The sequence below is a fragment of the Xenopus laevis genome, chromosome 7L, assembly GCF_017654675.1.
Source record: "Xenopus laevis strain J_2021 chromosome 7L, Xenopus_laevis_v10.1, whole genome shotgun sequence".
NCBI classification, from domain to species: Eukaryota; Metazoa; Chordata; class Amphibia; order Anura; family Pipidae; genus Xenopus; species Xenopus laevis.
Window position 1 is genome coordinate 48,872,127 of NC_054383.1, and position 12,446 is coordinate 48,884,572.

Here is a 12,446-nt window from a genome sequence, read left to right on the forward strand (position 1 = left end):
AAAAAAATAAAACTTGCTCAATCTATATCTGCCCGATTTTTGGCCTGATATCGATTGGGGGGACCCGTTGGGAGTCCCCACACACGGGCAGATAAAATGTCCATATCAACAGCTTTAATCTGGCTGTGTTTGGCCACTTTAACTCAGAGTTGGAGAGATGAAAAGCAGGAAGTTGGGTTCTGTTCTATTCTGTTCGACATCCAATCACTCCAGCCTTTATACATTACATTTTTGGCTAACTATATTGAAAATTTTTTTTATTTTGCACAGTCTATCTATTTACCCAGTGTTTTAATTTTACACTGAACTGTTCCTTTAATATATATGCTCACAATATTACCCCGAAAGCTGTCTGAAGGAAAAGAAAGAGGGATTTTACTTACCGAAAAATCTTTTTCTAGATGGCCCGAACTGTCAGTGCAGAACGCCTGGGGTTAAGTATCCACCTCCAGAGGCAGGACAGAAGAATAGAAAAAACTTCAGCTCCACCCTCCATATATATAGCTATGCTCCTCCTGTATCCTGCAGTTTTGTTTGTCAGCTTAGTTAGGAATAAACAGAGGAGATGCATGCAACAGACAAGAATATACACAACATAACGTGAACAACTAAAAAACTACACTTGAACCATGCACCTGTGTAGCATTATCAGAAGGGTGGGGCTAACTGCACTGACAGTTCGGGCCATCTAGAAAAAGATTTTTCGGTAAGTAAAATCCCTCATTCTCTAGACTGGCCCTCCCTGTCAGTGCAGAACGCCTGGAGACGTTCAAAAGCTGTCCCATAATTAGGGCGGGAAAATTACTACTGCTGTACTGCAGCCTGTAAAACTTTTCTACCAAAGGCTGCAGGTGCAGAATGAAAGACATGTAGTCTGTAAAATTTAGCAAAAGTGGACAATGAGGCCCAAGTAGCTGCTTTACAGATCTGTTCTGGGGAAGCTGAATTATATAGAGCCCATGAAGTACTCATGGCTCTAGTGGAATGTGCTCTAACCTTAAATGGTCTGGACTTTTTACTAAGATCATATGCACAATTTATGGTCTCCACTAGCCATCTAGCTATTGTGCGTTTTGTGGCCGGAGATCCTTTGTTGACCCCATGAGTGACTAGAAAACCGTCTGTCTTCCTATAGGTCTTTGATCTGTCTAAGTAATAGCGGATTGCCCTAACTACGTTTAGTTTGTGCAGGGCTTTCTCTTTGTCATTGGCAGGGTTAGGGCAAAGGGATGGTAAATTAATCTCTTCATTAATATGGAAAGCAGATACCACCTTTGGAGTGAAGGAAGGAATTGTCCTGAACACTGCCCTATCTTGATGCAAGATTAACCATGGATCTTTCTGGGAAAGGGCTGCCATGGTCTTCATGAAAATGTCTGTGGCCCGTTGTGAAAAACCCTTAGACCTCCATATCTCAATAGCCAGGCCGTTAAATGCAAAATGGACAGGTTTTCGTGTCTGACTGGACCCTGAAGGAGAAGGTCTGGCCGAAGAGGTAGTCTCCAAGGAGGAGCTACTGACATTTTGACGAGTTCTGAATACCACGCTCTCCTCGGCCAATCTGGGGCAATGAGAATAGTCAATGTACCCTCTTTTTTGATTTTCTGGATTATCCTTGGTAACGGTAGTATTGGGGGGAAGGCATAGACTTTCCTGAAGTTCCAAGGAATGACTAAGGCATCTACATACGCTGCTCCCGGATCCTGAGACCTGGCGCAGTAAGTAGGTACCTTGAAATTGTGTTTTGATGCCAAAAACACAATTTTTTGGCCCCATCGGGACTTGATTTCCTCGAACACCTCTGGGTGTAGGGCCCATTCTCCCTGGTCTATTCGTTGGCGGCTGAGGTAGTCCGCTTCCCAATTGAGAACTCCCGGTATGAACACCGCGGATATGGCTGGAACATTCATTTCCGCCCATGCGAGTATATGAGATACCTCGCGCATCGCTCTGTCGCTGCGTGTGCCCCCTTGTTTGTTTAGGTACACCACAGCAGTGGCATTGTCTAATTGTATTCTGAGAGGTAGGTTGTGTAGCTCGTTTGACCAATGTCGGACAACATTCCTTATCGCTCTTATTTCTAGCACATTTATTGGTAGGTCGGCCTCCCTTGGAGACCAGACTCAATTGCGGGGTGGAATAGTTGCTTCCCAGCCACTGAGGCTGGCATCAGTGGTCACTACCGTCCACTGGTGTAGGACCCAAGATCTCCCCTTGTTGAGGTTCTGAGGTGATGTCCACCATCGTAAGGACTGTCTGACATGACTGGTCACAGGAATCTGCTGTGTGAGATCGAAGTGGTCTTTGTTCCAACAGCTGAGGAAATGATTTTGGAATTCCCTCATGTGGAATCTGCCGAAAGGAAGTGCCTCCAAGGCTGCTACCATGTAACCCAACAATGTGAGGCAACACTTTGTCGTTATTGTCTGCTGACTGCAGACTTGTTGTGCAGTGTAAATAATGGTTTGAATTTTCTCCTCCGTGAGAGAGATTGTCTATGATTAGGAGTCCAGCCACATTCCCAAAAATTGAATGTGTTGAGTTGGAATGAGTTGGCTCTTTTTGTGATTTATGAGCCAGCCGTGTTGCTGGAGCATGCTGACGCATAGTTGAGTGTCCTTCTGACTTTGTTCGTATGATGTGGATCTGATGAGAAGATCGTCTAGGTATGGGGTAAGTGTAATCCCCCTGCGCCTGAGGTGTGCCATGACAGGGCTGAGGATTTTGGTGAACACCCTTGGTGCTGTGCAAAGTCAGAATGGAAGTGCCCTGAACTGGTAATGATCTTCTAGGATCGTGAATCTTAAATATTTTTGAGATTGCTCCCTGATGGGGACATGTAAGTAGGAGTCCCGAAGATCTATTTTTGTCATGTAACAGTTTTCTGTCATTGACATCAGAACTGAACGAATTGATTCCATGTGGAATTTTTGCTTGGACACGAAGATGTTGAGAGGTTTCAAATTTAGGACTGGTCGGAAGGTTCCCTCTTTTTTTGTGACCAGAAACAAATTTGAGTAAAAACCTTTGAACCTCTCTGGAGGAAGAATTTTGGTTATGACTCCTTGATCGAGTAAGTCTGTGACTATAGACATGAGAGCCCGAAGTTTGTGTTGGCTTTTTGGAATGGCGGACCGTTTGAATGAGTGAGGAGGTAGGTTGTTGAATGGAATTCAATAGCCTTCTTTGATGATAGTTAGTACCCAACTGTCCTGAGTGTGAGTCTGCCAGATTGGTAAGAACATCTGAAGACGACCTCCTACTCCTCCTGTGCGAGGGTTGTGTGAGTCAGGTGGAAGTTGGTTTTGGAGGACCTGGCTTTCTGGTCTGCCTGGATTGGTTGGACCAGGATGGCTTGCCTTTTTTGGTTTCTCCACTTGTCTGGTTGGGGCGAAACAAAGTGTTTCTAAAGGGGTGAAAGGAGCGACCCTGGGACCCCCATTGCCTATTGTATGGTCTACCTTGCTGGTCAGACCTATCTTTCTTTCCAGATGGTAGGAAAGTGCTCTTCCCTCCCGTAACCTCCGTTATGATCTGCTTGAGATCCGGTCCAAAAAGTGTATCTCCCGTGAAATGTAGATTAAGCAATTTTGTTTTGGATGCTGTTTCACCAGACAAATGCGTAACCACAGGGCCCTCCTGGCGACTACATTGTCCATGCTGGCCTTGGCTGCTAGTTTCACTGTGTCCATTGCGGCATCGGACAAAAAGGCTAGTGCTGAACTGATACGATATAGTTCTTCCTGTAGTTCCTCCTGTGATTTTTTAGCAGTTCCTGACACCAGAATCTAGATGTGCGTGCAAGTCCTCCTGCTGCTATTGCTGGTCGAAGCATTGCAGTAGAATGTGTGAAACCCTTCCTCAAAGGAGAACGAAAGCTAAAAAATAACTAAAGCTGTTTGATAAGGCTGTTAGAAGAAGCACTTACAGGGCTGAGTTAATCTGCTGTCCCTGGTGTCTAGCAGCAGGAAACGCGCTCTGTTGAGAATGAAAGTGAAGGAGTCCAGTGACGTCACTGTTTTCGCAGCAAGCTTTCTACAGGCTGCCCGAGACAGCCTTCAAGCGCATTAGGAAAAAATAGATACCACTGCGCATGCTTTTTTCACTTCTACGATGACGCGCATGCAAATTAAGCTAATCCCATCCCCTGTAAACACGCTCCTGTAGTTTGCACGACGCACATCTCCATGGAGACACTCAACTCATTTATGCAGGCAGGAGCTTCTAGGCAGCGCCAAACGCTAGAAGTGCGCAGCAAAGGGGACAAAGTGTTTTTAATGTTTTCTGGCCATGAATATCTATGATGCGCGCCTGGGTCAAGGGGAGTGATTTTTCGCGCATGTGCAATAGTGAAAGCAGAAGCCTATATTCCTTTCCTAAGATGGCGGCCGCATTCTTCCAAATGACCTAGGAACATTAAAGACAGTTCTCTAATTTAATATGCACATTGGTGAGCTAAACTTATAGCGATTTAAGGCATTGGCATGTGAACTTTCCAAAGACTTAGTGTATAACTTTTGCCTTTCGTTCTCCTTCAAGGAGACCTCTATCTTTTTATCCATGGGTTCCTTAAAGGCTGCTTCCTCAGTTGGAAGTGTCGTATTTCTGGAGAGGCGGGCAATAGCGGAATCCACCTTGGGAGCTTTGTCCCACAGCTTTTGTTGTTCTTCCGGTATGGGATAAGTACTTTGGAACCTCTGAGTTAGTGCAAAACGATGACCTGGTCTTGACCATTCATTTTTGATGACTTGAGACACGGATTTAAACACAGGGAAAGCTCTCAACTTCCGAGGCTGAACGCCCAGAACTTTGTCAGCTTTTGATGTGGTGGTCTCATCTTTAATTTCAAGTGTGGCTAACATTTCACGTAACAGACGCTTTGCTATGTCTGGGCCTGCAATGGAGCGGTACTGATTTTCTGATTTTTCATCAGATGATCTTTCACAAATCGAAAGCTCTCCTGGTTCTGGTTCACTTTCTTGGTCAGTGTTATCATTTGACTCTGATGATTCAGTGTCTAGAGTTAATTGTGCTTTGCGTTTCTTACTATGGGTAGGAGGCTGATGATTGGATGATGATTGTATAGTAGATTTTATCCAGTCAAATAATTGCTTTAACTCCGGAGGTTTGGATGATGTGGAAGGATTTGCTGACGTGGAGGGATTTGGAGCTTGCATTTGATCTATATGAGGACTATCTTGTATATCTTGAAACAGTATTTGTGGAGACAAGGTTGGTGCTGAAATTGGTGGTTGTAAGCAATCCAAGCATGTTCCTTGTTCCCCTTTCCGTAATGTTTGTTTGCAGATTTTGCATTTTCTGCTTTGGTTGTGAGCTCTCCGCTCAGTTGTCTTTCTAGTTTTAGGTGTTGCTGCTGCATTGGACATGTCCTTTCTAATGTCCTCAAGTGCTGTGTCTATATCCATCTTATAGTAGTAGTGTTATCTGTATGGGTAGAATATAAACTTACTTAGTGACTGAAAACCAGGATATATATGGCCACCTAGCGCTTTTATGCAGTATAATGACCCACAATGTATCCCATCCATGTTCAGCCTGGTATGCCTAAGGGCAGTGAAGGCCTGTGCTATAGCATATATATAATATACATAGAGATAAGGGGGAAACAATCGGTTAATCCGAGGGAGAAACGGGTTATTTACCCCTTATTCCCTCCTAATGCCCACTCTAGCGATCAGCAGTGCTCTTAATAGAGCCTCTAACCTGAATGTTCGCCTGGATGTGGCCCTAAAAACGATCCGCTGCTGAATCCAAAATGGCGGCCGCGTCTGCTGCGCATGACGTTTTGGCACCAATTACAAACCCGGAAGTGCGGCTGCGGTGTACGCGCCTGCTATTCCATGTGTAAAGACTCGTGGGGACTTTGCCTTATAATGCAGAGTTAGAATGCGGTCTGAGTATCGCTCAAAGTTCCAGAGATGCGCAGTGTTTAGTTCGCCCTTCTCTGCCTACCGTGCCCCTGATGCAGGCAGACAGTATTCATCTCTGGAAGATTTGACTGCGCCTGAATGCACCTGCTTACACTCTTCTGTTAGAGTAGTTGGTGGTTATTTGGAACTGTCTATGGACAGAATTACCCTTGCCTGAAGAAATACAATAAGAAAATAAAATGAAATTTAAAATAATAAGAGAGAAAAAAAAAAAAAATAATGACTGTCCTGACCTCCAGCAGGACAGAAGAAAAAACTGCAGGATACAGGAGGAGCATAGCTATATATATATATATGGAGGGTGGAGCTGACGTTTTTTCTATTCTTCTGTCCTGCCTCCGGAGGTGGATACTTAACCCCAGGCGTTCTGCACTGACAGGGAGGGCCAGTCTAGAGAAACAGACATTTGAACTGCAGATGCTTAAAAAAAAAAAAAAAAGCTTAGGTGCTTTAAGTCATCCATGTGAAGTTGACTTCTGGTTCAGCACACAGAGGAATTCAAGTGGCCTTCACCTTCACCATTCTGTTATCAAAAACTTTGGAAGTCAGATTGAAGCTCAAGATTTAAAAAGAAAACCAAGCGGAGAGTAAAGGTGGCCATACACGGATAGATCCGCTCGTTTGGCGATGTCGCCAAACGAGCGGATCTCCCTCCGATATGCCCACCTTGAGGTGGGCAATATCGGGCTGATCCGATCGTGGGCCCTAGGGCCCAACGATCGGATCCTAGCGTTCGCCAAACGGGCGGTCGGATCGCGGGACCGCATCAACGAACAGATGCGGCCGCGATCCGACGGGATTTTTAACCCCATCCGATCGAGATCTGGCCGACTTTCGGCCAGATCTCGATCGGGGAAGCCCGTCGGGGGCCCCCATACACGGGCCAATAAGCTGCCGACTTGGTCTGTCGGCAGCTTTTATCGGCCCGTGTATGGCCACCTTTAGCCTGACTTATATAGAAGTTTGATGGGTATTAAGTGTTGGTTGGTGTTAAGCTAACTTGGTGTTACTGGACCTTTAAAAAGGTTTAGGGGCAATGATCCTCTCCTTAAATAGAAGTCCCTCTAATGAATGTTATCCCATTTTTTTATTACTTGACGCTCCACATTTTCCGTCACCTCATGAAACACCAAGGCAACAGTTTCTATACAATTTATTGTTCACAAGTTGTCCATTACATTATTCTCCATTAAAGGAAAACTATACCCCCAAAATGAACACTTAAGCAACAGATAGTTCATATCATATTAAGTGGCATATTAAAGAATCTTACCAAACTGGAATATATATTTAAGTAAATATTGCCCTTTTACATCTCTTGCCTTGAGCCACCATTTCGTGATGGTCTCTGTGCTGCCTCAGAGATCACCTGACCAGAAATACTACAACTCTAACTGTTACAGGAAGAAGTGTTGAAGCAAAAGACACAACTCTGTCTGTTAATTGGCTCATGTGACCTAACATGTTTGGTTTGTTTGTGAGTACAGTGAATCCTACGATCCCAGGGGGCGGCCCTTATTTTTTAAAATGGCAATTTTCTATTTATGATTACCCAATGGCACATACTACTAGAAAAGTATATTTTTATGAAAATGGTTTATTTACATGAAGCAGGGTTTTACATATGAGCTGTTTTATGCAATATCTTTTTATAGAGACCTACATTGTTTGGGGGGTATAGTTTTCCTTTAAGGGAGACTTTCAGTGCATGGCAGAAAAGCATACTTGTTTATGGTTAATGAATATAATATCATTATAGCTGTGTCAGTATGTCTTGCCTTTCGTTTTTATCTTGACATTGTTGCACCGTAATTGTGCGAGAGCAATGGTAAAAAAAAAAAAAAAACCCAGCTCCACAGAAATTCAGAGGCAATGATCCCTTCAATCCCTACAGACACCCAGAGACAATGAACTGCCCCAAAACCTGAGGTAGAGGTTGCAACCTGTACTAAACCTACAATACAAGTTGGCAACCCTGGGAATTTAGTTGCAGGTCCACAGCCCGCCACTAGAACCCATTACCACTTTCCCATGTTTGAATTTGCAGCTCACGAATAAGTATGCCGAACTGGAGCGGTCACATGGTAGGATCACATGACCGTGACGTCAAATCCTTTCCTAGGATAGGAACTAGCCGCTGCCCTGGTATATTCCGGCTCTGTTACGCTAACTCGTCACTCCCACAAGGCATCTCTGTGAGGCGTCACGGCGCTGACATGTAGTTGTGACGCCAGTCTCGCGTGATGAGACTTGCGGTGTTGAGATTGTTGGGGAAAGACCATGCAGGCAACCTAGCGACTGCCCTCAGCGGAAGGCTGAAGCTCACTGACAGCAAGGGGCCTGATAATCAAAGTAAGTGCATCATAGGCGGGTTCCCCTTATCGCCCAAAACGCACCGGGCCCAGGATGTCCCCCCCTGCTGTTTGTATCTGACTTTAAAAAATGTCTTCAACAATCAGTTTCCTCTATATAAGATTAAGATGCTTTGTGCCACTTATATTTCGCTTCAGTCAAATCGTCGCCTGATTAAGGCTGGCAAAGGCTCTTGGGAATTTTAGTTAAAGAAGAGCTGATATACAGTGAGCAAGTTTTACCAATTGTTCTTTTAAATTGGCAGCATAAAGCCCAACTAAGCATGGAGATCTGTAGCAGTCACGCACTGCATAATTGAAATTGTTGCCCTGATAATCGATAACAGAAAAACACAAGATGTTTTGCAGATGATTTTTTTTTTTAACTTCTGTTAGTGATTTTTGTGTTTAACTGGCGCCTTTTTCTATTAATGTTGAATGGGTCAAATTAGTACTGCATATTCCATCTATCCCTTTTTTTTACTTGGGGTAGTAACATGACAAAGTCTGTTTAAAGGAACAGTAACACCTAAAACTAAAAGTGTAATTAGAATATAACTTATTGTTGCTATGCACTGGTAAACACTGCGTTTGCTTCAGAAAGACTACTTTGGCTTATATAGACAAGCTGCTGTGTAGCCATGGGGGCATCCATTTAAACTGGAAAAAAAGAAGAAAAGGCACAGTTACATAACAGATGGATAAAACACCTTTGTATTGCATAGGGCTTATCTGTTGTTTGCTATGTAACCTGTGTCTTTTCTTGGTTATTTCCAGTTTTGATGACTGACTTGGTGTTACACAGCAGCTTGTTTATATAAACTATAGTAGTCTTTTTGAAGCAAACGCATTGCTTTTACCAGTGCATGCTCACAGTATATTATATGTGAATTCCTTTAAAACACGTTCATTTTTTTGGTGTTGCTATTCCTTTAAGGAGTATGCTGCGAGCTTTTGGACTTGTTTTATGTCTCAGTGGCATATGAAGTCCGTGCCACACCACAGATGGGGTGCAGATTTAAGGGAGCAGCTTTGTTTGGAGAACACTGACTTTATTTTTCATTTTACGCATAACTGACTGGCCTTGATTTAACTAAACATTCTAGTTTATTTATGAAAATGTGCCCGGATTCTTTTTTTTTTTTTTACTGTGACAAATATATTCTGTTTAATTTACAAGAACAGTTTGCACAATCATATTTTAATTCAGTTTATTTTGAGATCTCATTTCCATAGATTAGCATCAGAGCACAAAGACAAGAATAATGCATTATAAGTAGTATGTGTTTCTTACAACCAGTCATAGAAGTTGCTAATAACTTTTTTTCTGCTTGCTTTTGATTTCATTCACATAATAGATTGCGTTGGCATTGAAATGTTAATGTACTCCTCAGGAAGGATCAAAATCTACAGGTACATGTACATGACCTGTTATCCAGAATGCTTAGGACCTGGGCTTTTCCGGATAAGGGGTCTTTATTGAGTTTGGATCACCATACTTTATCTACTAGTACAGGGTTCCCCAACCTTTTTTCACCCATGAGCCACATTCAAATGTAAAAAGAGTTGGGGAGCATGAAAAAGGTTCCTGTGTGGTGCCAAATAAAGGATATGATTGGCTATTCAGTTGCCCTATGTGGACTGGCAGCCTACAGGAGGCTCTATTTGGCAGTACACGTGTTTTTAGTGAACTAAAACTTGCCACCATGCCAGGAATTGAAAATGAAACTGGCAACTGGGAGCAACATCCAAGGGGTTCAAGAGCAACATGTTGCTCGTGAGCCACTGGTTGGGGACCATTGTACTATAACATCATTTAACTGTTAAATAAACCCAATAAGATTGTTTTGCCTCTATTGAGGATTAATTATATCTTACTCGGGATCAATAACAAGATACTGTTTTGTTATTACACAGAAAAAGGAAATCATTTTTCAAAATGTGAATTATTTGATTATAATAGAGTCTATGGGAGATTGCCTTTCTGTAATTCCAGATTTCCATGTTTCCAGATAACAGATCCTATACTTTAAATGCAAACAGTTTATAGTTTGTATAATACTCAAAATTACAGGGAGTCCTCAAGTTACATACTCCCGACTTACATGCAGCTCACACTTACAAATGGGGGGCTATTACAGTAACATACAATGGTTTGCTTGACTTTTATTAGCATTTAGCTTTAATAATCCAACTGCCCCAATCGCCTCTGGTGTGTGTTGTCTACTGCAGAGCACAGAAAGGTAAAAATAAATACTATTTCAAGACAGACATCTGTCTAATTTGCATTTAATAAGTAAATGTATATGTTTCAACTTGTTTTTATTAGAATTTTTTTTCAAAACATTTGTGAAATAAAATAGTCATCGGCCTGTCACACTTGGATACTCTTTTATCCTCAAAATAAACAAGAGCAGTGAATATCCATTAAATTATATCCTTAGATATGCATTGTGATGTCATCCGTTATAATCAGTGTGAGTGGTGTAAATTTTGTTACATGGCTTGCTATAACTTGGTTATTATACCAAGTTTGTACTCCTTGTTGTACCTTGGATTCTATGAGATGGATAAGAGCATAGGAATAGGTGTACGTTATTCACCATATAGTACAGAAGAGCCAAGGATATTCTGTAAATAGTATTGTTATGAAAGGAGCTCAGTGATGCCATCAGTTAAAATCAGTGCATATTAATGCAATTTGTGTTGCATGTCTTATTAAAACTTGGGAAATATGAAATATTGTACACCTTTTGCGAAATTTAAGACTGATGTTCCCTTGGAAATTCCATGACTTTTATGAGTTCCATGGTTATAAAACTCCTTGGTCTAATATGCTTTTACCATAGAGGACATAACTCCCTGTATAACAGCATTGACCAGTGTGATCCAAGATCCTTTTTGATATCCACCTCAGCTCTTTATGACGGATTACACTTGAGTGTATGTAGGCCTCATGCAATTCTATGAAATAGTTATATTGAATATGAATATTTTGTATAGTCTTCAAGAAAATCCACTGAATATATATAAAATAACAGATTATCCATGTGGAAGATGGTTGTGAAAATTACATAGTTTATACATCTTTTGTGCTTTTTTGAATGGAGGACAGGAGCAGCGGAATAGGTGGACCCTGCCTGATAAATGGTGGCCGTTCCAGATAAATACTCAATTAAAAAAAAAAGGCAAGCTAAATTCCATAATACTTGTTTAGTGATGTAATTTCTCTCATTATACTCTCTCAAAGTATTGAAACACAAAATAATATACCCCCCCCCCACACACACACAGACACTAACATTCTTATTGGAGGCAAAACAATCATTTAGTTTAATGTTTAAATTATATTGAGCTCTCATGAACCATAAGACATCTGTTTATATTGGGTCTACAGCAGTGAAAACATAGGTTTGAGGGTTGCATTACACATAATTAAGACGTTTGTTACAGCACTGTGAAATATGTTGGGGTGTTAAAAATATTTATTAATAATGATAATGAACAAACATTTAGGCGAACCAGTGGAGGTTATGCTGTCTACGAAGTCTGCCATTCTGCTAACAGAGGGTTAATAACATAGCAAAGTGAGAAATTTTACTTGTGTGCTTGAACTTCAGTTCTGGAGGGAAAAATAGATGACTCTTGTGTGTCTGCAGAGTGAGATGAATGAAATGCAATGGGTACCCATGGGACTCATGGTATTTAGGTATAAACCATAGCAGTTTCCTACAAATTTCTTTATACTTGCAGCTTTTTGCTTGAGTGGATCACCCCAATAATATTTGTTTGGCCAAAAATAAGGTGCTCATAATGTTGCTTTTACTGTCTATCTCATTGTGGCAGGGAACTGATTCAGTAATGCCTAGCTGCAAGTATTTAACTAATATTATTATTATTTAGGGGTATTTGAACTTCTGGCTTAGATCTATGTGAATAGAGTGCATCCCTGGACTTCAAAATATACTTTTACATGACCCTCCTCCACTGCATACTAGAGCATTGTCTCACCCTCTGAAGTGTTTAAAGGTGAATAAATGGTCCCCTTTCTTCCATTGCTGTGGGCACAATTTAGAGGAGGTAAGTGCTTAGCCTCAAATTTAGAGATGTCAGCATGGTGCGAGATTGAAAAGTTGCCAAAAAT

At 41.8% G+C, this 12,446-nt stretch overlaps 1 protein-coding gene across 10 annotated transcripts in view; it reads left to right on the forward strand.

Moving 5' to 3' along the window:
• The window catches only part of csgalnact2.L (chondroitin sulfate N-acetylgalactosaminyltransferase 2 L homeolog), a 52,776-nt gene that overhangs the window by 15,181 nt on the left and 25,149 nt on the right, over positions 1 to 12,446 (forward strand). For 5 of the 10 annotated variants that reach the window (XM_041568937.1, XM_041568936.1, XM_018225537.2 and 2 more), the window contains exon 1: positions 8,099 to 8,303. The exons of 1 other annotated variant lie outside the window; for it this stretch is intronic. The gene's annotated coding sequence lies outside the window, so the exon portion shown is untranslated. Of the gene's footprint in view, positions 1 to 8,098; positions 8,304 to 9,660; positions 9,716 to 12,205; positions 12,383 to 12,446 lie in introns of those variants that run through there. 4 more of the 10 variants (XM_018225536.2, XM_018225535.2, XM_018225533.2 and 1 more) reach the window with 2 other exon arrangements.